Source organism: Strix aluco, chromosome 5 (genome assembly GCF_031877795.1).
Source record: "Strix aluco isolate bStrAlu1 chromosome 5, bStrAlu1.hap1, whole genome shotgun sequence".
NCBI lineage: Eukaryota > Metazoa > Chordata > Aves > Strigiformes > Strigidae > Strix > Strix aluco.
Genome location: NC_133935.1, coordinates 79,347,801 through 79,361,761, shown reverse-complemented (window position 1 = coordinate 79,361,761; position 13,961 = coordinate 79,347,801). Strand labels below are relative to the sequence as shown.

The 13,961-nt window shown below is 37.6% G+C and overlaps 1 protein-coding gene across 4 annotated transcripts in view; it reads left to right on the top strand.

Annotated features, from left to right (window-relative positions):
• Nucleotides 1–13,961, top strand: part of SEMA3A (semaphorin 3A) — a 339,853-nt gene that overhangs the window by 237,775 nt on the left and 88,117 nt on the right. The gene's annotated exons all lie outside the window — the stretch shown is intronic.

The following is a 13,961-nucleotide window of genomic DNA, read 5'->3' as shown; positions in this document are numbered from 1 at the left end:
ATATTTTTCTTTTTCTTCTTTTTAATCTTTATTGGTGTTTAGCCATGATCTCTTCCTGCCAAAATGCACTCTCAATAGTTTCTGTGGCTTGGTGAGTGGATCTGGTAAAACCTGCTCCTGAATCAGGTGCTGATGTGCTGATTGATAAATCACAGCAGAATCTGTACTTTTCTCCCCTACACAGCATCTTTTTCCCCCAGGGGCTTAAATAAATATGAGTAAGCTCACCTTACCAGGTTCATGAAGTTAAAAGCACGCTCCTTTTTTTTTGGTCAGGACAGACACCAGCTATAAGAAGGTTAGTTCAGCTTCTGTGTTTATTCTGGGGCCAACTCTGTTCTTTAGTCTCCTGCTAGTCAGTACACTCTGACACCACGGCAGCTTTCTCCCAGCTGGGAATTAAAATGTTGTCACACATTCATAAACCCCACTTCTCAGATTTGTCCTAACACGGTGACAGTTTTTTGTATGTGAATTAGGTTTGGTTTCCTTACTTTTTATTGAAAAATAAATCACTTTTCCTCTCTCTCTTCCCCCATTGTTTAAAATCTGTAGCTTGGTGATTTTTGCTTAGTGTTGCAGAAATCTTGAAGTAGCTCTTGTACTGTTTTGTCAGTGATCGTCATAACTAAATAGATAAGCATGGTCTTCCCTGGTGAAAAACAGTGTCACTCACAGAAAGGAATGGGACTATGCTGGTTTTCGTGGCTGAAGACTTGACTAGAATGTCTCTGTGCTCCATTTCAAAACTTTTTCTCTCCAGAAAAGCCAATCTTTTTTTTTCCTGTTAAGATGAGTATGTAATATAGATTAGTCCACTTCAGTTTGTTTTGAGTCTGGCTTACCTGAGTATTGCTCGATGGACTGTTTCAATTTAGCAGCCAGACTCTTGATGTGTTTTCAGCAGTCACTAATTTACAGGTATGTTTTACGGGTGAATCCATAGCTGTGTTACTTGTAGCTTCTGAGATCATGAAAGAATAGCTCTTTCAAGTTACCTTATGGTTTTGCAATCCATGTTTGCAGGTTTCCCTGAAAATAAAGACATCTTTGTTAAATGAATGAGGACTCAGTTATTTTAAGATTAGAATTAACAGATCTTTTGAGTGTTGACTTTATAGTCTGGGAACCATTTTTCCCTATCAAAATGTCTTTTGATATTTGAAACATGAGTCTTTAAAATGTTCTAAGCATAAGGTTTTGAAGGGATAAAAGAGCTGCAAAGTAGAAAGGGTTTTTCTCATATTCTTTAATGCTTTATTCCAGAATGCATTCTTGGCAATTAGTGATTGTCTCTTGACCACACACAGTATGTCATTGCTTACTGCATTAAACAGATTCTCTGCTTCCTGAGATCCATTTGGGAATTGGTAGACATATTAATTAACTCTAGTTCCGTAAGATGTGTGTGTCAATCAATTCTTGGCTATCTGCCAAGTGAATCTATCTGCAGAGAGATAGCTGGTATGAGGTCATTTACTTCTACATTTGGCTGGTTTATGACTGTACCATAAAACTAACACACACTTTATCAAGGATTTATAGAAAGGATGATCAGAGATGAGAGGCCAGATCCAACCTTGGTTTAACATTCTGGATTTTGAAGTCAATGATGTGTTTGGCCCTGGAGCTGAAAGAGGATGTTTGGTTTAGCTTCTTTTTAGCAGTCCCTAACTATAAACAAAACCTAAATTGTTGTTTTCTTTGGTCATGTATGCAGTAAGTTTGTTAGTCCCCCTGTGCCTGAATCATTCTCATGACGCTTGGTTTCATCTTCGCAAACCAGGGAAGTCAGGAGTATGTTTATCTGAACTGCCTCAGACACTGTTAGCTTTTGATTTCCTTTTCATACATAAACTGTGAGTGAAATCATCTTCACCTGCCCTTCAAGTGGCACAAATTTCTGTATCCCCTGGACAGTGGTGCAGGAGGGGTCACTGCCTTCTCAGACCGGATCTGCCCATGCAGAGAGAAAGTGGGGCAGGTGGGAGGCAGCAGTACCCACCACTTCTCAGGCTTTGACAAATCTGACAGTCAGCCTGTCTTCTGTCCCTTACAAAGGTGAAAATCAGATGAATAAATTAATTTATCAGATTTACATTGAAAGATAATCTGGCCTGTCTCTGTCTCTCACTTAGAGCCTGCTCCTTCCTCTTCCTTTCTCATACCACCTAGCCAGGAATTTCAAATGTGCGTCTCCTCCGGGAGCTGGGGAAGAGGAGGGTGCTTGATTGACAGTAGCTATTAGAGACACCACGAATGGGGGGTGGGGGGGTGGTATACAATATGAACCCCTGCACCCCTGCACACTGCATCTGTGAGAGCCAGATGGCTTACGTTGTCATGTCAGACAGCAGCACTGGACGTGTCAAAGGGCTACTGCTTCTGTATCATGTATAGTTTATACCTCCCTAGCATACTAAAATAGGTAAAAACTATAAGCGAAGGCAAGTGGTTGATTTTGAGTTAAAAAATTGCCATCTGAAACATTTCCTGAAGATTCATTTTCTGCCACACTTGTGGAAAATTAACAGACTTCACCATCTGCTTATTTATTTTTCAAGCACTTAGAGAGGTAAATGTGAACTGATTAGGGGAATTGTCAGGGAATGTACCTACTGTCTAATAAGATTGCTTGTTTATGTGAGCTCTCAATATAATCCACCTGCCTGAGTCCAGTGGAGGAGAGGAAATTAGTGTGTGCCAAAGTGAAGAGAATGGAGAAGTGAAATTTAAAGAAAAGAGTGGCAAGCGATAGAGGAGGCACTGGAAGCAATTGGAGTAGGCTGCAGGAGGCTGGAACATGGTACAATTTTTATGACTGGGGAAAGGAAATAAATTACTTTGTGTGACAGTCATAAAGTAATGGGAATATGAATTGTTATATCTGTTGAATATCTCTTCAATATGAAGCAGCGTATCACAGCCTAATTCCATACTTGAATAAAACCATTTCTAGTGATGAAACTAGGCAGGTCGAATTGAGTTTGATGAAGTACAGTATCAGAAATAATAATAAAAAGGTAAAAGGATATGAGTAGCATGCTGTGCATCTGATTAAAAATGATCTGCGCAAATGTATACAACCTAATATGTTGTGAATTACACCGCAGTCTGCGGAGTAAAGCAGACTAATCTTCACTTAAATCCATTCCAGATGTGTAAGTGAATAACCATGGTATTTAGAGAGAAGAATAAAGTTAATGTTTGAATAGACTTTAAGCCATGAGTAAGCAGGAAAGAACATATTTAGAGAGAACGTAGCATGTGTATATGCAGAAAATACCTGCGGAGAGCCTAATTTAAAGCTTGAGATCATCATCCATTGGGGAGGCTATATATGTGTACTTTCACTGAATGGGGCAAACTGGCGCATATGCAGATGTCTATATTGTATATGCATGCGTTTAGGTGAGATGACCTAACACAGACACCTACACCAACTTCAGGTATCCGGGGTTAGGCAACATGTGGCATTGTCTCTACATAACGCAATATAATCCAAGAAACCAATTACCAGACAAAACAAGAAAGTAATTAGTAAAGCTATGTTCTGCTCCCACTGACTTCTGAGGAAACAGGATTGGATGTGTAGGAATGTTGTACTTAACAGTTGCAAAATTACACAAGTCAGATCTGTGCTTGAAAGGAACAAATCCAACAGCAGGGAGACACAGAGGTGCATTAAACCCACTAGAAAATCACAACAGGATGCAGAATGCACCTGCCTGTGCAAGCCTGAGCAGGGGGAAGGACCCCTGGTCCCTTTCCCCAGGGCTCCCTTTGGGGTAGTTTGTGTGAACCAGCAGGGAACAGTCCTGTTTAGGAAAGAACAGGATTTTCCATTTACTTAACCCTTACATACAGGTGGAGGTATAGAGAATGCCCTATAGAACCTTCTTTTAAATGCTCAGACTGGCGTTGCAAGAGCTGTACAAAATTGTTTGCCAGATCCTCAGCAGGAATATATTAGGTTTTCTTCAACAGAGGTAAATCAATAGACACTGTCTGAAGAACTAACCCGGCTTCTTTCTTTGTCTCCTAATTCCAAATTTCTTGTCATTGTCTAATAGATTAAGACTCATTTTTAACTGGATGAACTTAAAAGATCTGGGATCACTTTACTTGCAGGTTATTTCTCATTCTTAATCAATAAAGAAGCTCTAAATTTAGTTAAGATTTATGGTGTACATAAAACATTAAGTTATTGCATATGAAGTTATATTACGCTACCACCTGTAACATATTTGCTTTTTCCGGACTCTGTGTATTTTACAAATCTTTGGTTCAACTCATAAAATTTTGCTGAATTATACTTTCCACTTTTTTTTATCCCTCCTCTACTTCACATTAGAAGAGGTCTACAGTGCATTTTCTAAGTAATGGATATCCTGTTCTGATACATTTATGCATCTTGTCTTTTTTGTTTGTATATATGTCTGTATATGTTATATATATGTATGCAGTGATGGAAGAGCAGTTTTTTCCCTAAGAGAATGACTTTGAAGGAACACATTACTTGAAGGACCAATGCTACTGTTGGTAGAAAACATGTTGTGTTTCATTATCTAACATAAAATTCAGGGTGAAACATTGACTTCAGTAGTAGCAGATGTGGCATAAATTGGCCTAACTTCATTGAAGACAGCAGAGCTGTGTCAGTTTACATCAGTTAAGATTCTGACCTGTGGTTTTCAAGTGAAACATTTGAGCAAATGATTTTTTAAGTTATGAATCACCTCAGGCTAATTTGCTTCCCTTTTATTTTTTTATTTTTAATTATACCTTTATATGGCATTTATATGCTTACTAAGTATATAGAGAAAATGAAGGAAAAGGATACTGTGAAAAGATTATTCTCATTTGTGATATAACAATTGTGTGATAGAACTATTATTTGTGCCATGCTAGTTCTAAGCATCACTGCAATCACAGAGAAATGCCAATAAAGGGAGATCTAGTTTACAGATTGTAACAGCCTATTTTAGTTCAGAGGTGCTTTAACCTTTCAAACCACTAGATATCGTGTTACTATAGTACATGAAAATAAAACTGAAGAGCCAGATCTCTAGTTTATGTACAGGGTAAGTACCTTTTAGAGCACTTCTTTCCATCACCTGGGTAGCTTTGCCATGGGAAAAAAGAATACATCTCTTAGATGTTTAAAGGCTGATATGCTTCACCTTGTTTCATAAAAAGCAGGATAATGATTTCTGCTGTACTGGGAAATCCCAGGTACTAGACCTTTTTTCTGTATTGATGTTCTTGTCTGTGGAGGATGGCAGATAACAGGACAGTCAGTGTTAGGCACACATCTGTCCAGGCATCTCACAGGGTCAGTGGCCAAAATCACAAAATAAAGGGGCTTGATTCCTATGGAGGCTGCTGGGTCTGCAGACCATCACTTCTGCTGCTCCACATGACATCGATTTCTAGTCCCTTTGGCTACCCTGTGTGAAAACTCTTTTCATAAACTCAGGCTTTTCACACATGTACAATTTACCTCCACTTGTTAAAAAGAATAAATCTTGCCATAGCTATAACCTTCTTAGCATTTTGGAAGTATATAGTTTTATATACAGTTATAAGTAGCTATATATAGCATATAATACTTTTTCCAAGCCACAATTCACTATGACACTGGTAGGTAAGGGATATGCTGTGGGAACTTTCCAATAACCCGAAGACAATATTTACAAGCAGAGTACAGGGAAGGGACAGAGAACATAAATGTCCTTTTTTCATAAGACAATCAAAACAAGCCAGTTGTTCTGGTAAGGTCTAACAAATACTTCTGTAAGGAAACCAGAGTGTGTTGTTGGAAGCTCTGCACATTTTTAAGCGCTGTCATGCAGAAGCACGTATTTCTTACGGGCCGAGTGCCATGTCCCAAATGGCACCTCTTGTTATGTGGCATTATCTTGTGATAAAGTTACGGAAGTAGAAGGTCATCCTAAAGAGGTAACTTCATTTCCATTTAAAAAATTTTTTGAAAAACTCCAAAAACACCGTTGTAAATAGATATTTATCTGGTTCATTGTTAAATGCTATTATTTATGAAGGCCTGTCTTTGAATACACTGCAGATCTCTTTTGACTTTAGCTGTATTGTGAGCACTTGGTTTGTCAAAAGAGAAGTTAAGCCAGGAAAACTCAGATTTTTCAAAACTTCATCCTGTCATCCCCAAGCAAAATATAATTCCAATAAAAATTTATTTCCAGAGTAGCTCTTTCAAAGTAGGACTGTTAGGCTTTATGCGATAATTTAGCTGTCGGAATAGTTTAATTTATGAGGTAAACTTCTCTCAACTGAATAGCACACATGGCAGCAATGGCTGACATCTTTCCTACCCCTCACTGCTGGGAAAGTCTACACAGCTGCTATGGATATTTCATCCTCAGCAAAGTGAGACACTGAAGAGAAAAATTCTGAGAGATTTTTTCCAAGTACCTTATTTTAACAAGATAAGAATCAATTTTCTAATACAAATTATAATGCATATTAAACTTTTGATGTAAACCACATGGTTAAAAGTATAATAATATAAATTTGCAGCTACTGTTCATTATCCTGACATATCCAATTAAGAAGGACGTGCCTTTATGACAGCTGAATATCTGACAACTAGCTGATCCATTTGATCTTCCATTTACCAATGTAATGGTGTATTTGTAAGAATAGAACTATTCCAAATCATAGGCATGCGAAGGATCTGGCTCAGTATGTTAAAATTCAGATGCAGTACAAATATCATTTGGGGGGGAAGGTATTTAGCAAAGGGGTCATGCTTTAATCATTGACAGGAAATGTGAACATCGTAGGTTTTCAGCTGTCATTTAATGCATTCAGTCCTGCCCTTGCATATTTCATAATTACACCTAAGCAATTTGGAATCTATTTATGTCTAAAGTGACAGAAAGTCAGTAATTATGTCTGAGGTTCACTCTGAGATTTACAAGTTGAACATTTACATGCAGGAAATGAAATCAAGTTTTAAACTATCACAAGTCAAAACAGTGCGGTTGGCTATTTTATTTCTTCACCTTTATTCCTCAATCTACAGACTTACATGGTTTAGGCGAAATGGAAGCATGGTCCTTTAGTAAGTCATACAGATGGGAGGTATAAGATATGATGAGAAGCAGAACAAAGACATGGAATTTACAACCGTAAGGACCATTTGTTGCACAGCAGAAACCACTAATGAAACCCCTAGTATTATTCAAGTCTGACCAGTTCAGCTATTCAGGAACTCACTTTTGTTTAGGACTTGATAAATATATCCAAATTGCTATGGCAGACCTCCCAGTTCATTCTTGAGTAAAACAAAAAAATAATCAAAAATCAACTCCAGAAGCATATTACTTTAATATTGCTTTATACATATGTTTTAAAGAAAATGTAAATGAAAGTCACCCCAGAAGTGATGTTCCCGCAGTCTGCAGTTTGGTTTTAATTGAAAACTTCCCTGAGATGAGAGAACTGGTAAGGGTATGGTCTGTAGAGAGCACTGGTGTTTCCGTTGATCTGGTCTGGTCACTAGAGACATGCAATGACACAAATGAAGCTTGATAGTAGCAAGAGCCTGCATATTCTCCTCCACTGTTGAAAAAAACAACTTACACAAAGTAACTGTTAACACAGAATTTTTTAAAATTTTCTCAGTGCAAAAAGAGTCCAGTGTAAATGATAGTGTCAAGTTTGAACCCCCTGCCTCCTAATGAGAGAAATCTATGCGCTAGCATGCTTCCACTGAGATAACTGAGAAGACCATTGTTCCCTTACCATACATGGCTTTCGCCTTCTGTGGCTGAGAAATGCTGGTCGATTACAGTGGAGAACTGTATACAGTATGCCACAGCTGAATGACTTCCATGAATAAGAAAGTAAAGCCAGTCAACATATTCATTAGATTCAAAGAAATGAGTCTCAGAACTGTGGGAAAACTTTTGTTATGCTGCTGGAGGAAAGAAAAAAAGAGTGAGATAGAAAGAGACCTCCATGAAAGTAAATTTGCAGAGTGGAGTGTACACACATGCACATGCAGAACCATTGAGTGGATCTTCACTTATACCACATGCAATGTCTTGCTTGTGCGTCCCTGTCATAAAACCATGGGTAACTTTGAATATGTTCAGATAATGAGTGAGTCAAGTTAAAGACACTCAGGATCTGGGTTTAATTTCTTTTTTTTAAATGTGGAGTGTTTTTTTCTAGTACTAGTTTTCTTCAGTGAGTTCTCTATGACTTATACTGGCATAACTAAGACAGAAGTTCACTCTTCATTTATATAGTCACAGAAAAAACATTATTTTTTAGCGTTGTTAGAGTGATGACTCAGAGTTTTGTGACTGCTTTCAGAAAATTAATTTTAGCAATGGCTACCAGAGAAGCTGAAAATACACCCAGTGTTTGCATTTGCATGTTCATTATTTCTCCTATCAATTAAAAGATGTTGTGATGAATTACTTATTTCCACAATGTAAATATTTCCACTGCCACATGATCACCTTACTTTACCATGAGATGATACAGTTTTCCTAATTCATTACAGACTTAGATTGTACTTTTAAGAGAGATGTCAATCATATTAAGATGCTGATGCAATTTTCTGTGTGGGAATATTATGTTCATTCATCAACAGAGCCCATAATATTGCTAGTAGGCAGAAGTTCAGCATTTGCCTCTTGTTAGAGTAACAATTGAAAACATTAACCTAACTTCACAGCCATGCAACATATGCAAAATTTCATCCACACACCTCCCAAAACAAAAGACAAGTATGGCTAAATCCTTTGATCTCTCAACCAACAAGGGGGAGAAAAAAATAAAATAACAAACCACCATCTGTTGGGAAACCAATGTAATAAAAACAGTGGAAAGCCAGCCTATACTATAGACTGATTTAATTGAGGAAATGACTTATGAATAGAATTATTTCTTGATTTAGAGGTGCAGGAGGAAGCAAAACTGAAAGAAGGAGTTACTGAGCTCAGATTTGGATAGATCAGCATCAAAGCAACATTGTTCATTGTGGGATCCACGTCACAAAGCTCCAGTTGACAGGGGCTGACCTCATGAAGAAGAATCACATTTTAAGTGTGATTTCTGCTGCTGCAGGAAGTGACTGCATTGCATTTGCAACTCAGTACAAACATCTTGTCAAATAGTCTTTAAACAACCAAGGTCACAGCACAGCAGGTTTTAGCTGTGGGTGATGCTCCACATACAGGCCACAGGGCTGTGAAATGCAGAATATCAAACTAACCAGTTATATTAAATATTCAGACATGAGGACCTAACCAAGAGCCTACTGATGTTAGCTAACTTCACTGGTCTTTGTCTAAAATTTTATGAAAGCTGATATGTTGTGAAGTGCCTTTCAGGCCTGATTTTTAAAGGCTGTAGGATGTATTTAACTCTCACAAGCTACATGCGAGCCTGAAAACACTGCCTATCTCCATGCTTTCAGACCAATCTAATATTTATAGTTTCTGCATATTCACAATGTGTGAGCTTCGTGGTACATCAGTATGGTGACTGGCCTGTGGTTAGTCCCAGGAAGGGGCCCAGGGAAGCTGTGTACAGCCGTGGTGCAGGCTGCTCAGGCATGATGGAGAGGCTCATGCCTGAGCTTCTCCTCAAAATCTCCTCCTGATGTTGCCTCTGGCCACAAGAGTCTCACTCATTCAGAATTCCCAGAAAAAGGGGCATTTCCCCAAAGGAAAGATTAGTACACTCATGGATTTAAAAGCAATCTTTCAAACAGATTCAGGAAAGAAAAGTCACTTTCCACAGTGGGAGGCCTCCTTGGTGTGCTTCCAAGCTCCTTATACATCTCTTTCTTTCATCAACAGCTGCATTTGGCATGACAAAACTGGCTTCTCCACAATGATTAAATCTTATTTCTGCTTTGATAAAAAACAGAGCAACTGCAGGTGAAGCTACTATTTCTGTGAGTAAACAGCAGTACATAGGTATTTCCAGCAGTTTCCTGGTGGAACAGGAAATAATTGTTCTTCTCCTGCTATCTTGAACATCCCCATTTTTGTGTACAGACTCATATTAATGTGAAAAAGCTTTCATAATACTTTCCAGATGCCTCCTTGCCTTTACAATATTGTGAAACTGAGTTTCTTCTCTGCCCTGTGTTAGAGTGTCTCAAATTTGTTGCTAAGTTCATTCAAAGCGTAAAATTCCTCTATTCCATAGTTCAGTAAGAAAATAATGCTAAATATTGATGCTTTGATTCTTTAAACAATAATTTTATGTGAATAGAGACCCAGTACAACAACGTATGCTTGATTTCTGCAATAGTACCTGTCAGCAGGAAGAAAATCCAGTTTTAGGAATGGGTCATGGCTTAGACTGAGATTGTATTTTGTGCATGGAAGGAACATGGGACTGTGCATAAAATTACATAAAAGTTACAGACATGAAAGCAGTGCATAGACATAAATAATTATCTTACTTACACATTAGTCCCTGTATCTTTTGCCATTAAGAGTTAATCAATTTACTGCTGAAAGACTGGGGGAGATTAAGAATAGTACTGAAACAGGCAGTGTTTTAAATATTTGTGCTTGTCCCATATGCCTACTGCTTGTGTGATGCTGGCAATCAGACTAAGTGATCACAGCAACTCTTTCTGTCCTCAAAATCTAAGAATAAAACCACTTGAAGTCAGATGGGAAAAAAAGATTATTTACTCTTCCATTCATCCTCAATTCTAGCTTACATAGTTTGTAACAACTTGCTTTCTGTTTGTGGCACTCAATAAGTCTGTTTGGAAATGTGTTGGCTCCTCTTGGAGCTCCTGAGCATAAAACGTACAGAATCTCTCTATCTTCCCTCAAATACCATTCCTGTGAGAGAAATGTACTGTGCCCTTCTGTTCCTTCCATCACCTCTTCCTCATTTATGTAAGACAAATAATTTAGTGACTATGACCTGACTCAGATGAAACACATGCCTCTGACTCGTTCATGCCTCTGTGGACTTTGAGTAAATTAGTTATTTCCTAAGTAACTCATTTCATTGGAAAAGGGTGGGTAAGTTTCCACCATTACTTGGGAACTCAAGGAGAGATGAGCTAATACCTGCTTTTTTCTTTCTCTTCAGCTTCTGTATTATTTGCTGTAGACAATTCACATATGGTTATTTTTATTTATTCCCAGAAGGAAACTTTGTTTTTAAAAAATGTGGCTTTTCTTTAGCTCAGTGAGTCAGAAAAGAATGTGTGAAACACATTGGATGAAAAAACAGTCATCACTGGAAAACTTAGATAAAAAGAGGTATTGTGCAGAATGAATAAATGTATCATGATGAATTCATGCCTATTAGAATTGATGGTGACATGCGATGTCATCTAATCTATTCTGATTTGTGTACATTTGCAGTCATCTACAAGTTTGGACTGTCTTCTCACATGTAGTGATATAAATCACAACTAGTGATTTTTGCAGTACAGCATTGATTTGCATTTTAATTCTTTCATTTTCAAATACTGCATGGTTAATCATAATTATATACATTGTCCAGCCCTAAGCAACTCTTTTCCTATTTAGTGTACGTAGCAAACAGTTCCAGAAGAGCTGTCATACAACTTTTGTTTTGTATGGCTGCATATGTTTTAGTTAAGAAATGTTACCTGATTTATGAAATTCTCTGAGTTGCAACATGGGGACACTCAGGAAGATATGTTAATAAACGTTCACAAGTACATAATCAGATGAGAACACAATACTCTCCATTAATGAAATATGATCCATAATGAATCTTGCATGGGAGTGCTAATAACTACCTTTAGGTTAAAGTGCTCAGATGTCACAGTATAACAATATCTGTCTTAGATGTGTATCATTACAGCAAAGTAATTAAAGGGTACTTAGCTGTTAAATGGTTACCTTGGAGGAATCTTTCAGTAATGTGGCTTCAAACATGCCTTCACAATGAAATTAATTAAGCAAATTAAATATCAGCCTTGTAGTAATCTATTTTATGTGCAGAATATCTAGTTTATAATTGTGAATGGTGGCAGAAAGCTGAGGACTTGAAGATATGCCCATTTGTTTTTAAACATAAAACAATCTTGGCTGTTCTATGTGAAATAATTCTTATGATATTGGATTAATAAGAACAGTGACAAAATTGCTGAAGAGAAATGGAATGTGAAAATTATCATGGTCGCATTCCATGTGCTGCATGAGTGCAAAGCTCAAGTAGCACCACTACGATGAGAGAGGTATTAAAATTCACTTGATCCTTTTCACACCTCTGCGCTACATGGAGTTAAAAGCCTGGTTGGAAGTTACTAGAGTTTTGCTAACAGCTCGGTCTGACTCATCAGAAGGATGCTTTCAGGGATTACTAGCTTGCTGCCGCCTTCTGTATTTAATATAAACCACACCAGGAAATTTGAGCAAGAGGCTTGATCTGGATATAAACATTTCTCATCACCCATTCAAGTGGGACTATGGTATGGACAACACCAGTGACAGAGCAGAGCACTACAGAAATGAGAGAAATTTATTTTTCCCCCATAATTTCTGTGCTCGATTGAAACCTCATTTCATAGATTTTGACTTAAAAAATAATTTCCTAACATTATGCAAACTGGCAGTGACAAATACACAGTATATTCTTCTCTTTTTCTTTGTTTAAAGAGAAACAATCTGCTAGATAAATAGATCATTCATCTGAGACCTTTTGATATGTAAGCAAGAAGGTGTAAAGTTCAGGTCTCTGCTGTCCTCTTGAAACATTGGCCTTGCTCCAGGCAATGACATTATTCACATACCTTAAGTTTACCCTTATTTAAATGCTTTGCCTGATCATGTCTTTTGACAAAACAGAAGAAAAGAGAAAAAAGTTTGTCTCATGCTGCAGAAATCTTTGCTCACAACACAGCTAGGAAAGTATTGGCAGAAGAAAAAGAAAGATGAAGAATTCTTGATACAAATCTGCCTTTTTTCATGCTATGATATGTGTTTTTATGCCAGTGAGATAATTAGCAGTGATGGCACCATCCTATCAGTGATATGCAAAGCTGCTGCACATTTTGATTGAGGATGACACCAATGTTATGGGTTCTTCTCCAGTCCTCAGGCTTCTGCTGAGGCCAGGTGGTTTGGCCTTAATTGGTTTTGCTCTCTGCAATTCAGATTTCTTGAAAGATGAAGCTTCAGTCATTGTCATGTGAAAATGATCCCATGTCTCTGGGCCAAGAAAATCCCCAGACAAGCTTAATAGCAGTGATGGAACTATCTGTCCACTGAATAATCTTTAGATGCCCTTCAAAGTCCGTCTATATACATAAGGGCCAAGACTACACAAAGTTATAACGTGTAAGTGTAAAAAAATAGAAAAAAGTCTTAATACCAGGATTCTCAAAGAATTGGTCAGTTTTCTGTGCTGCAGCTTCTCAGATAATACAGATTTTTACTTCTTGGGCACAGTAAAAGCATACATACTGATCAATTCAACCTGATTCCAGATCTGGAAGCAGCTTTTGAAGGGGGATTTAAAAAAAAAAAAAAAATCTAAGAGAGGAAGACTGTCTTCCAATGAGTTCTTTTGTCCTGAGGTATGATTTTTTTTTTTTTTTTTTAATTACGAACCAGTAAACGTGTAATCAGAAAACAAATGGCATTGATTACTTTTTCAAAGCAGTAACTCTCTAATCATTTCATCCTATACTTCCAGGTTGTTTGAAGTATGGAACGAACATGAAACCTGAAAGCATTTTGCCATTTGTGTAAATCAACATTGCTCTCTGTGGCTAACATTTATTTACAAGCTTGCAAAGAGTTTCATAAGGGATATGAGTACACCTACAATACAAACCATGTGTCAGAGAACAGAAGACTGCAGAGCAATAGTGCTGTTGTTTTTTCCCTTTACTTGATCCAAATTTCATTTTCTGTTTGGCTAAGCATCAGTGGTCATGAAGGTGGTATATC